Genomic DNA, 13,108 nt, shown 5'->3' on the forward strand with positions numbered 1-13,108 from the left:
AATGATTGGTATGTATGAGACTAAACTTGATGTTTTGGATTTGTTAGCAAAGTTTAAGTACAATTATGGGATTCAAGGTATCTCAGGGAATCAGTTGATTCCTTGGCTTTTCTCTAGGCTTCCCCCTGTTGTAAGTGATGCTGTAATGGAGTTGGGGGAGGAGGATAAACAGGATTATGAGTGTGTAAAACTAGCATTTATAGCTAGATTTGGGAAGACCCCTTCCCAGTACCTTAAGAGGTTTAGAACCCTCAAAAAGCATGATGGTACCCCTTGGGTGAATGTTTGAAAAACTTAGATGGTTGGGTTAAGGGTTACAAAGTAAATTCTTATGAAGGTTTGAGGAATCTTGCAATGTTGGAGTCTATTTTTTATGTCTGCTCCCATGAGCTTAGACAGCACTTGGCTGATTCAAATGAGATAGATCCTAAGAAGTTAGCTAAGGCTGGCGGCTTGTGGGTTGCCAACAGGGCTACTCACAAGGATTCTGGGGCAACTCAGAAAAAGGATGAGGGAAAGCAGCAAAAGAAAGACCACAAAGAGAATTCCAATAATTCCAGTTCAAAAGAGGGCCACAAACATAACCAGGGTAAGCCACAAGGGAAACCGAATCAGGCTAGTGTACCATCTGGTCCCAAACCAGTTGGAGGTCAGAACAAACCTCCATTCAATAGAGCATTTGGTAAATGCTTTGTTTGTGGGTCAACTGACCATGTGAAATGGGATCCCAGATGTAAGGGTAAACCTTCAGGGGTCCACACTGTCTCCTTAGCCTTCTCCCAGGTGGATGAAGTACCTATAGCCAGTGGAAACTTTCAGTTACTAGCTGATGAGCCCATGAGAGTCTCAGCTAGTGTTTTTTTAGTGTCCTTGGGTCTTTGGGAACAACAGAACTTAGATGTCTATAACTCAATCCCAGATAATACTAAAGAGTTTTACAAAGATAGTGTTCTTGTGAATGGCCAGGAGACCCCTGCCATCAGAGACACTGGAGCCAGCATAACTGTGGTTGATGCATGTTTTTTTCAAGGTGGAGGATGTTGCTAAGGCATCCAAACACCTAACCAAGTTAGTTGGAGGCCCTGTGCAAATGGTTCCCCAGTTACCAGCTCTCATCCAGTGTAATGACAATACTGTCAGAATACCTGTAAGTGTGCAAAATAACGTACCTGGGAGGGTCCTGCTGGGTAATGACCTTAAAACTCTTGGAGTTGTGTCTAGTACCCCCAGACCTCAAGCAGAAGGAAGCAGGAGCTCACAAGGTCTGCAAGGGAGAGAACCTTGAGAGGCTCTCCTGGGGACATGATAGATGAAACTATCACCCCAATCCACAGGACTTACTTACTGATATTGCAGGACAGGAAAAGACCAAGGGGAAACCCAAGTCTGCCAGCAAGAAACTAGCAAGCACTCCTGTGCCCAGAAGGACATCTTCAAGACTGTCCAAAGTCACCCATGTGACTCTTCCACCAGCTGATGCTGAGTGTGAGGTTCAACCCTGTATGGTTCAACTAGATACTGAGGAATCAGATCTAGAAGAAGATCTTACTCTGGTTGTAAATCTTGATCCTGTTGACCATCATGAGCTGCAGTCTTTACTGGCAGAAGGTGGACCCAACAGGGCAGAGTTCAGCAGAGGACAAAGAGAGTGCCCTGCTCTTGAAGGGCTTCGCCTACAGGCAGCTTCTCAGCTCAATGGGACTGGAGCCTGGAAAGTATAGGTTGCACTGGGAAGATGGTCTCTTCTACAGTGAACCACTGGAGTCAACCCCTGGAGACTGCAAAAGACTTGTAGTACCTCTAGTGAACCGACTCCAGTTTCTGCAGTTAGCCCACGAGATACCTTTGGCTGGTCACTTACGTTTTAAGAAGACCAAGGAAAGGCTCTCTCTTTTCTTCTACTGGCCTAAGATGGGTTCAGAAGTAGGCAAATTCTGCAGGAGCTGCCACACTTGCCAAACCTCTGGCAAGAGTGGAGTCAAGAATGTGGCACCCCTGGTAACTCTCCCAGTGGTGGGAGTTCCTTTTGAGAGGGTCAGGATTGACATTGTTGGTCCTCTTAACCCTCCCACATCTTCAGGCCACAGGTTTATCCTGGTTGTAGTGGATCATGCCACTAGGTATCCTGAAGCCATACCTATGAGGACTGTTAGGGCTCCGTTAGTGGCTAAGGCTCTACTTGGTATTTTTACCAGAGTAGGTTTTCCTAAGGAGGTGATATCTGACAGGGGATCCGATGTTATGTCCCACTACATGCAGGCCATGTGGAAAACCTGTGGAGTCATCTACAAGTTCTCTACTGCCTACCACCCCAAACCAATGGACTGGTAGGGAGGTTTAACAGAACTATCAAGAGCATGATAAGTGCTTTAGAAGAACGCCTTAAAAGAAAGTGGGACCTTCTACTGCCATGCCTTCCCTTTGCATATATAGAAGTCCCTCAGGATGGAGTAGGTTACAGCCCCTTTGAACTTCTCCATGGACATTCAGTCAGAAGTCCATTGGCACTGATTAAGGAGGGGTTGGAGAGTGCTCCTTCCCCCAAGCCAGTCAGAGTGACTGACTATGTGATAGGTCTCCGGAGGAGAATGTCACACATGATGGCAGAGGCAAGTGATAACTTGAAGGCTGGTCAGGCTCTGGTCAAGCATTGGCATGACCAGAAGGCTAACATGGTTGAGTTTACTCAAGACCAGCTTGTTCTAGTTATGGTCCCCACAAGGTGGCAGAGGGCCTTGCAGGACAAATGGATAGGACCCTTCAAAGTTGTGGATAAACTTGGAGAGGTAAACTATCTGGTGGATTTGGGCAATCCTGAGGAGGCTCCTAGAGTCTTTCACACCAACCGTTTAAAGGCTTATGTCTCTAGACCTGACATAGGAGCATTGCTCTTAGCTTCAGCTCAGGAGGAGGAAGAGAGTGAAGCTCTGCCTGACCTCCTCAGAGGCTTACCTTTAGATGAGCAAGTGGGAGGAGTTAATCTCTCTTCCAGTCTCACATCTGACCAGCCGGATGAGTGCAAGTTACTGTTAAATCAGTTTGCCTCCCTGTTCTCACTTTCACCAGGCTTGACCCCTTGGGGCCAGCATGATATACTCACTGGTGACTGTTGGCCTGTCAAAATCAGGGGGTACAGAATGTCAGACAATGTAAGAACCCATATAAGGAATGAGGTCAACAAGATGCTTGATCTCGGGGTTATAGAGCCCTCTACTAGCCCATGGTCTAGCCCAGTTGTGCTTGTACCAAAGGCAGGATCTAAGCAGTTAAGATTCTGCGTGGACTATAGAGCTCTGAATGCAGTCACCAAGACGGATGCCCATCCTTTGCCTAGGACAGATGAGCTTGTGCACAAACTTGGTGCAGCCAAGTACCTCAGCACAATCGACCTAACGTCAGGCTATTGGCAAATAGCCCTGACAGACCATGCCAAGGAGAAAACGGCATTCTCCACTCCAGCTGGGCTCTACCAATTCAAGGTAATGCCTTTTGGATTAAAGAATGCACCTGCTACATTTCAGAGGATGGGCAATCAAGTTCTGAATGGGATGGAGGACTTCTGCATGGCATACTTGGATGACATTGCAATGTTCAGCCCTACATGGAAAGAGCATATCGATCACCTAGGATATGTATTGCATGTTCTGGAACAGGCCCATCTACCATAAAGGTAAGTAAATGTCAAATTGGTCAGAGTACAGTGGTCTACCTTGGACATGAGGTAGGAGGAGGTGAAATAAGGCCATTGCCTAGCAAAGTACAAGCTGTACAAAACTGGGACACCCCTACTACTCAAACCCAAGTGTGACCCTTCCTAGGTCTCACTGGGTATTACAGGAACTTCATTGAGAACTATGGGACCATAGCTTCTCCCTTGAATGTCATCTCCTCTCCCAAATTCCCTAAAAATGTCAGGTGGAATGAGGAGTGCAATCAAGCCTTTGAAGGTCTAAAGAAAGCCCTTTGTCAAGCTCCAGTCCTAAGAGCTCCTGACTATCACCAATCCTTCATTGTACAAACTGATGCTTCAAATGTAGGTATAGGTGCAGTCCTTAGTCAACTGGATGAGAAAGGTAGGGAACACCCCATTTGTTTCATCAGCAGGAAGTTAAAGGATCCTGAGACTAGGTGGGCAACAATAGAACGCAAATGATTTGCTATTGTGTGGTCACTGAAGAGGTTTAGGCCATACTTGTATGATTCTACCTTCATTATTCAGACTGACCACCAACCCTTGTGATGGCTGATGCAAATTAAAGGGGAAAACCCCAGGTTACTCAGATGGTCAATCTGCCTGCAAGGGTTTGATTTTTCCATTGAGCACAGGAAGTCACCACCAAAATGCTGATGGTGTCTCTAGGATGTTTGTAACTGACTAGAGGTATGAGATCCATCCAGGAGTGGATTAAATCCTCCTGTCCCTTAGTCTGGGGGGGCGAGTGTTAGGGAGAATTCTCATTCTATGGCTAATTTCCCTTACTTAGTGAGTCCCCCAGCAGGTTTGCTGGATTTCTGGAGTTTATTTTTTCCACTTGGTAAGAGTGTGAGCTTTTCCCCCACTCTTACTTGTGTTTTGCCATGTGTATTTCATCTGTTTTTGTGATTGTGGACTCTGGAGTACACCACTTCAGTAGCCCCACTCGTTTGTGTGTTACACAGCACCTTCAGTGCAGTAACACAGGGCTGTCTTTTAGACTTCCCACAACTCCATTTCTGGGCTGACTACTGTCCCCCAGAAAGGGTAAAGTTTCCATTAACTTTACATAGTCATTTAACCACAGATCCAGTACACCCCATCTTACATGGAGTATTGGAAAGGGTTAATTCTTAGCCCTTTTTTATCTGTACCTCCTGGAGCATTGTTTTGCTCCCTTAACATTAAGACTTGGCTGGTGGCAGTGGTTTCTACCCTAATTTTCCTACTGCGATTATATTACATAACATGGTATTGATTTAGGCTATTTTAGTAGCCTCGAACTTTAAACCCACTAGCCCAAATACTTTTTATTTTGGCTCCGGTTGGGTTTAATCACCATTTCGTTTTGTTAACATCCTTCTTGGGTCTTTCTTTGCGTGGCAAACCAGGTTTGCCTCCTTTGTTCGCCGACCTTTGGCACGCTTCTGACCAGAAGCCCTCCTTTGCCGTCTTGGTGTCTATGAGATGAATGTGAGGGAGGGGTGTAGGCACCCCTTGCACAGGGTATCCTTGGAGACCCAAGTCACACTTTGTGTCGATTGGCTGGGGTGGTTGTCCAGGCTGGACAACCCCCCCTGCTAAGTGATTGACAGCCAGCTGTGTGATGGGGGATTTTGGCATAAAAGGCAAGGCTCTTGGGCTAGAAGTCAGTCGCCACTGGAACTGCAAAGAACCGAAGAGAAGCAGAGAAGAGGACAGCTGCTGCAACCCCGAGTCCCGGTGAAGCCCTGCTGCAGTCCTGAGCTATCTACCCTTCAACGACAAGAGAAGATCCAGTCCGGAGTCTTCTTCCCTTGAGCCTGGTGGGATCAACCAGCTCATCTTTTCTTCAGTCAGAGAATCCTCTCCTGGGTCGAAATCACTGCTGTGCAGTAGTGGTCCGGATAGCCATCAGAAGAGCCCTCTCCTGATTTAAAGGAGCGCACCTTTTATTTATCATTGTTCTTTTTCGCTGCTGCTGGCCTCATCCCTGGGTAGTGGAGATCGCTCCAGACGTCCTCCTTCTTGTCCCCACGACTGAAGACGCATGAACCGTGAGTCTGCAGGAACTACCAGGAACAACTGCCGTGGCACCAGCTTTTCTCCAACGGAATAAGGTACTGTGCAACCTTGGTCATTCTCTCCGTCTGACCAGCCGGAATCGGGGTTAACCCTTTTCCTCCATGAAGATTAGTTCTTTTTACCCTCCTTCTTATAACTTTTCCTTCCATTTGACAATCTTACAAACTCTTGGCATCTCGAATCTCGAACTGTTCAACATGTGATCCTCAGCAACTGAGCATCTGCTCCATTGACACTGGCGCGGCCTCTTGACTTTAATCTGTATCTTTGAACAAGTCCTCGAGTCTCCTTGCTTTGAAAAAGTATTGCCTTTGATTTTTATTCACTTTTCCCTTGTTTGAAAGTCTTAAGTACAAAGTGTGTTTTAACTTCGTGAGCATTTCTATCCGCGGGTACGCGTTAGTGTCGCAACACCGGTCTGTCAAATCCTAATGTACTTACCTTGAATTTACTGGCACAAGTGGAATTGGTTGTGTGTAGTGTTTTTCACATGTGGTTTTGAATTCATAGAAGTGAAGTGTTTTGCAACAGATGGTTTAAAAATAAATGTACTTATATTTTTTACCTGAAACCTTGAGTCAGTGTTGCCTTGAGTCACAGTAATTGTGGTTCCTTTGTGTAATCTCTGCTACTGCTCATATACTCTTGAGATAAGCCTGCCTGCTCCGCTACTGCTACCACTTTAACATAGTAGTACAGGCTTGTACCAAAGGGGAACTTGTATTACCACCTGTAGTCTTAATTGTGTGTATTGGTCCCTAAGGGCACTGCACAGGATTCTGCCTAACAGGCACCAGATGCTGGACTGGGTTAGAGGATCCCTAACCAATATATCCTTTTACTCCATCTCATAATACCATGCGTCTGCAATCGAAATTACCCCCACCCCACCATGTTTTCCCTAGTTACTAAATCGGGAAGCATAAAAACATGCCGCCATGATTGACAATAAACTCATGAACCTGAGCTCAGTTATCCATGTGTGCTTGTTTGATAGTAATATGTGACCTGCTATCAAACCTCCTCATTGCTCCTCCATGCTGAATATCTGGGCAAGTCGTGTGGGTGGAATTTTAGATTTGTGAGAATGGCCTCTTCTCTGCCCTTCTTAATATTCTTATCACAACCCATCTGGTATTCCTTGTCTTGGAGCGACCTTAGGATTACAGAGTTCCCACTCCAATTGTCAAGTCAGTCTGTGGGCCATATGGTGGCCCTGGGCTCAGCAATTCCCAAATGTGGTAAATGTATGGCAGCTGATAGCACGACCTGAACCCCGGCACCTTACTTAAACAAGCGGCAGGGGTGGCACGGATTCTAGTGAGCAGACCAGCATTTTGAGCTGCGTGCGCTGCATTGTTCCCACATAGAACCGCCAAAAACTATAATATTCCGAGGAGAGAGTTCATACACCCCACCTGCACCTGGGTAGGGGGCCCATTCAGAGAACACCAACTAGTCTTTGTGGTGCTCCCCTCTTCAGCATTACGTACTATTGCTACTCCCATCCCAAATGCTAGACTGATTACTCTATTGTGCAGCGAGTCATCAATAAACTCAAGAAATTGGGCCCGCATTGGTTCATTCAAGCCTTCACCAGATCCCTCATTGGCACAGGACACAGGAAGGGGGGGAGTCTATACTACAAAAATATCAAGGCAGGGGTGGGCTCCTGCACTGGTAAGGGTGAGAAAGGGCTTGGATGGTGGTTTCCTGGAGATAACAGGGCATAACCTTTACTTTCAAACTCCTGCAGATGAAATTCCGGATACAGTGATAGAGGAGTTGATGGTTTCAGAGAACTGCCAGCATACATTATTTGCTCCCACAGACAAACAGAGGATCTGATGTCATTTGTGTCGGATTGTACGCTCATTTTCTTCCTCGCCGCTAGAAATGCAAAACAATCAATATCTGCAAACAGGTAAGTGACAGTCAGTGGGCCTCATTATATGTTTGGCAATAGCCGTGCCCTTATTAAGGGAACGGCTACCGCATACCTCGCTACCGGCCCCGGCACCCGCGAATGGACCATTACCGGTGGTTAATGATGTGGTCAGTCCCTTAGCATTGAGTTCTTGGGGTATAGGGAATAACCCTTCCTTTTCAAGCATGAAGCAGCTAACCATCCATTACAGTGTTCTAGAAAATATTGTGGGCTGTATGAGTGTGCGCTACTTCTGGGCTTGTGAGCGAGTGGTAATACTGTCCTTTTTCTTGTCCAAATGCCAAATTTTTCTTTTTGTTCAGTTTCACACTAAGTTACCAAAACACACCCGAACATCAGAATTGGCGCCAAAGCTGCTGTTTAGCCATGTCTTTTCCTCCCTTCATACGACCTTGCCGGTACGGAAATAAAGTGCCGGTGATAATGTATACCGGCATTTTTCCAGACTGGCAAACTACAAGTCTTCTGGTAGGGGCTGTGATCTACCGGCAGGCCTGACCGGCTGGTAGATCAGGCCCCTACCGGCAGATAAATGCCTGATTCACCGGCACCGTTAGTAACTGTGCTGGTGATTCAGGCAACCCAATCCCAAGGAATCGATGTGGGCGGCTGTAACATTATTTGGTTAGACGTTGTGTACTTCAGTGGAGGCAGCAAGATGGTTTATTGTATTGTTTTGTATAAAGATTTATAAAGCGCGGCAAAGACCCTAAGGTGTCAAGGCGCTGAGGGCAGTGAGCCACCAGAGAGGGAGAAGCAGGAGGCCAGGCTAGGAACAGACAGGTTTATAGGTTCGAAGTCGAGCCTTAAGATACTGCCTAATGACCTTGCAGGGGGCCTCGTTTAGCACAGGAGCACACACCTGCGGACAGCGAAGAAGCACAAGAATCGACTCAGTCCTACAGTGATTACACTAGTGAATGTAGTGTGCTGGAAGTTAGAGACAGTGTAGGCACACTGCTATCCTCACAGATCACATTGATTAAGCAGTGTGGGCAGTGGCATACGTTTCCAGGAGGAGAATGTAGATCCATTTGATGTTCAGGACAATGTTTAAAAAGATAGTGCCATACATTCGTTGAGCTGACCATTTGGGCAGATGGTTGTCATGGAAACATGGACTGCAAGGAAGTGCTAGCTCTATTCATGATAGGAGAAACAGCTACTAGATTTCAGTGCAAAGCATTGCCATCTGCTAGACAAGCACACAACTTACTAAGCAGGCAGATTCTAGCACATAAGGGTCATTACAGAACTACATGCAGAGACACTGGGGCAGATTCTCAAGAGGACGCGGGGGAGGCACTTCTTTCATTTGCATTTATTTGAGAAATGTGCAGATCTCCTTATGCGCAAAGGTGACCTGTGCATTTCCAGGGGGCTGTACTGCAGCAGAAATGCTGCTACCGCTAGAAATGCAAGTGTGACAACAGCTCTCTTTACTGCTGCTTTCACATGTCAAACAAAATGCACGGCAGGGGCAGACCTGGCGCTGTCATGATATGATAGGTTATTTATAACGCACTTAAAACCCAGAGGTTTCTAAGTGCAGACCCGGGGATCGAACCTGTGCGGCTCTGCGTCGTCTTGCTTCCAAGGCGAACCCGTTGCCGCTGAGCTATCCTCCCGAGACAAAATGCATTTCACCTCCCCATGCACCTGCACAGATCAGGTTTAGTGGAACGTGACTATTTTCTATTTGTTTCAAAATACATCCCACTTATGGGTTAGGGATGCACATTGAAATGCACAGAAATGACTCCCTATTTGCGGAAAAGGAGTACAAAAGGGCATCAGAATGTGTACATCTAAGACAAGCACATTAAATGCCCTTTGTGGGTTGGGCTGCCCCTTCTTTTGGTTCAAGTGATGAAATGCGCTTACACATCTGCTCGCTTGCACCCAAAAAGGTTTTGGGAATCTGGACCACTACCTCACTCAATGAGTAAATGCTAATTAGGTACAATTGTTGACGTGCTCGCGCAACATGCAAACACCTGGGCTCGTTCTCACAAAAGAAGTAACAGACAGCAACTCAAATGCATCTGCTTTTTCGTTGCATGTTTGTCAGTTTCTCTGTCACTATGGTCACTTGTGTTAAGAATTTGGCAGCAGTGATTGAGAGGACAATGGGGTCATCCCGAGTTTGCCTATATCCTGGCGGTAAATCCACCAGGATACCGGCAAACGGACCTACCCTTACTGCACTTGATGTCCCGGTATTACCGGGATATTACAGATGCCTGCAATGGCAGTCCTTCCCATTCCATGGTAGTACCAATGCCAGTAATACAGGTTTTTTTGCCAGTTGGGGCCTGATTTAGCTCCAGCTCTTGGCTGGAGGTAAGTAAGTAAACCCCCACTGGCAAACTTGTACTCTGCCGGTCGCGAAACTTGCTCTAATATGGAAATACTGGCATTTTTTTCTGGACCGGCAGAGTCGGAATGAGGCACAAAGTCTGTTTCTACGCTAGACATACAAGAATCTTCTGCCCCAATGAGGCAAGGACCTTCAAGGGAAACACCCAAAATATGACTGAGGGCCAAAAGACTGAAGCCCAAAAGTCCGGCCAACTGCTATAAACCCATTACCAACTCCGAAACCGCTAGACAATACCTCCTTCTACTTTCGCAAAGTATCCACCAAAGAAGTTGAGAAAGTCATCCTCACCCTCAAACCTTCCAATTGCCAGGGCGACCCATGCCCAGCCCAAATCATAAAAGACGCTGCCCGTGATCTCTCACCTTTCATTACTAAACTTATAAACGCCTCTTTCACATCAGGCACCATACCCAGCAACCTGAAACATTCCTGGGTCCTCCCCCTCCTCAAAAAGCAAACTTTGGACCCCTCTATCCCAACTAACTATCGCCCTATAACCACTGTGCCATTCCTATTGAAAATACTAGATAAAGTTGCCTACCAACAAATTCAACACCACCTGGAACTAAACAAAATCCTAGGAGTCCGACAGTCCGGCTTCAGACCACAACACGGTACTGAGACTGCACTCCTAGACCTCAAGGCGCAAATAGACACAATTAGAGATAACGGCATGACCTCACTCCTTCTACTCCTTGACCTTTCTGCCGCCTTCGAACTGGTAGACCATGCAATACTATGCAATCACCTGGTCTCGGCAGCTTGCTTCTCTCAGGAAGCAGTTGCATGGATCCAGTCATTCCTAGACAACAGGACAATGCAAGTATTCTCTCCCCTAGCAGCTGCTGACCCCGCACCCATTACTTGCAGCGTACCCCAAGGATCCTGCGTATCGCCCACTCTCTATAATGTTTTTACAAAGCCCATTTTCGATGATCTAAACGGTCTTGTTATCACCTACACCAACTATGCAGGCGATACACAGATCCTCATCCCGTTGACGGGAGATTATGACAAGGATTTGGCCTTTGTGAACAGAGTCTACCTCATCATCCAGGCATGGATGGCCGCTCACGGTCTATGCCTGAATGATGACAAAACCGAACTCCTCATTCTAGGCACCTCCTCCAATATCAAAAAATTGGGCACCAAATACGACTCCTTCATAATTGATAACAACACCATCACTGTAGCCAAAGTAGTTAAAACCCTCGGTTTTTACATAGATTCCATGCTTACATTTGACTAACAAGTGAATTCCATGGCCTCAGCTACCTCCTATACATGTAAGCTAATTAGAGCAGCTAAGCCCTTCCTTTCACCCAATAACTGCGTGATCCTAGCAAGAGCATTAATCCTATCGAAACTAGATTATTGCAACACCCTTTACATAGGCAGCAATAAATACATCACCTCCAAAATTCAAACATTGCAAAATAATGCCCTGAGAGCCGCCCTAAACTTCCCTAAAAATGCCCACATGTCAGACCTTAGGAGATCCACCAACTGGCTCTTCACTAAAGACAAAATCCTCCTTAAAACAGCTTCCCTCACTCATAAATGCCTTAACCACGCAGCCCCGCAATACCTAATAGACAGATTCACCAGACAAACAGCCGCCCGTCCCTTACGAAAAGCCAACTCTAACCTCTCACTAGTACCCAGATTTAAACTCACTAAATCTGGTGGGAGTAGCTTTGCTGTTAAAGCAGCACAACTGTGGAACTCCCTCCCAACCGATCTAAGAGAAGACCTCCCTTACCAGCAATTCAGATCTAACCTGATCCAATGGATCGCTACCGTCATTTAGGATCTCATGTATATTCTGTATATTCGCTGTATATTTAACTGTTCTTTATATCTGTCACATCTGCATATTGTAAACTTGCTGTACATACCCTTTCGATTCTTTATCTCTACTTGTCTACAGCACTGTAACCATAGCTGTACTCCTTGTTTATTTGCAACATGTAACCTAAGTTGAACAATCCTCTTTCTTCCTTCGCGCCCGAATACCCCCGGGTCTGGTGTGCAATATAAATCAATAAACAAACATATATATATTTCTGAGGCTTGTGGAATCTGCTTAGATCACATGCTGTGCATAGGCCGACATCTAGTGGAAGCTGCGGAGTATTACAGTTTGTTTTTCGAAGTCGAAAATGGGCGTCGACACAGGCGTGCCAGTAATACTATCCCTAGTGTGACGTCCACTGTACCCAAGATCCCTCACGCGTGTAGGATCCTCAGATTGTTTTTTTCCGCCATACTGGTCGGAAGCATCTTGCGGAGTTCCCTGGCCTTAGCCATACTTTTGCTGTTATTATAATTATAATTCTTATTCATTCCCTTCCCCACCCCAACGTCGACCCTCAACCTCGACGACGGCTGGAGAAGTCATCGACCGTCGACTGCTGCACGACGGATCTGGGCCTCGGAAGGCCGCTGGCCTCGGCCCGGGCCTAGTAGGCCGCTGGCCTCGGCCCTTACAAGTAGGGAGAGTGGGGGGTGGTACATACTCTTCACTCTTGATATATAGTTACATTTTATATATTCCTACACTTAGCAGCCCGCTGCCTTAAGGTGCGTATGGAGGGTACCCCTTTTCAATTCTGCCCCAAGTGCAATCGCAAATACCCTTGGGTCGACAGGCACGCCACGTGCAATCTCTGCTTGCCGAGGGATCACCCCGAAGCGAACTGCAAAGCGTGTAGTAGGTTTAAACCTAAGACACTTAAGGACCGTTCGACAAAGCGTTGGGCCCTTCAGCGATGGCAGCGACGCCGTACTTTCGGACGGCGAGGGCATTACGGCGTCGAAAGACAGCCGGCGAGCGCAGGTCCCCGACCTCGGAAGGTCGTCCGGCAGGGCGGCTATGGGGAAGACCCCCGGCGACGCAAGCGCTACACACCTAACACACACTAAACACACTAAGACCAACCGGACCTCGACGACGTCGACTTCCCGGAAAGAGGCACAAAAAGAACGGTCCGACTCGGTGTCCTCTGGGCGCTCTCGA

This window comes from Ambystoma mexicanum, chromosome 8 (assembly GCF_040938575.1).
Source record: "Ambystoma mexicanum isolate Mex_15411 chromosome 8, UKY_AmexF1_1, whole genome shotgun sequence".
Classification (NCBI taxonomy): Eukaryota; Metazoa; Chordata; class Amphibia; order Caudata; family Ambystomatidae; genus Ambystoma; species Ambystoma mexicanum.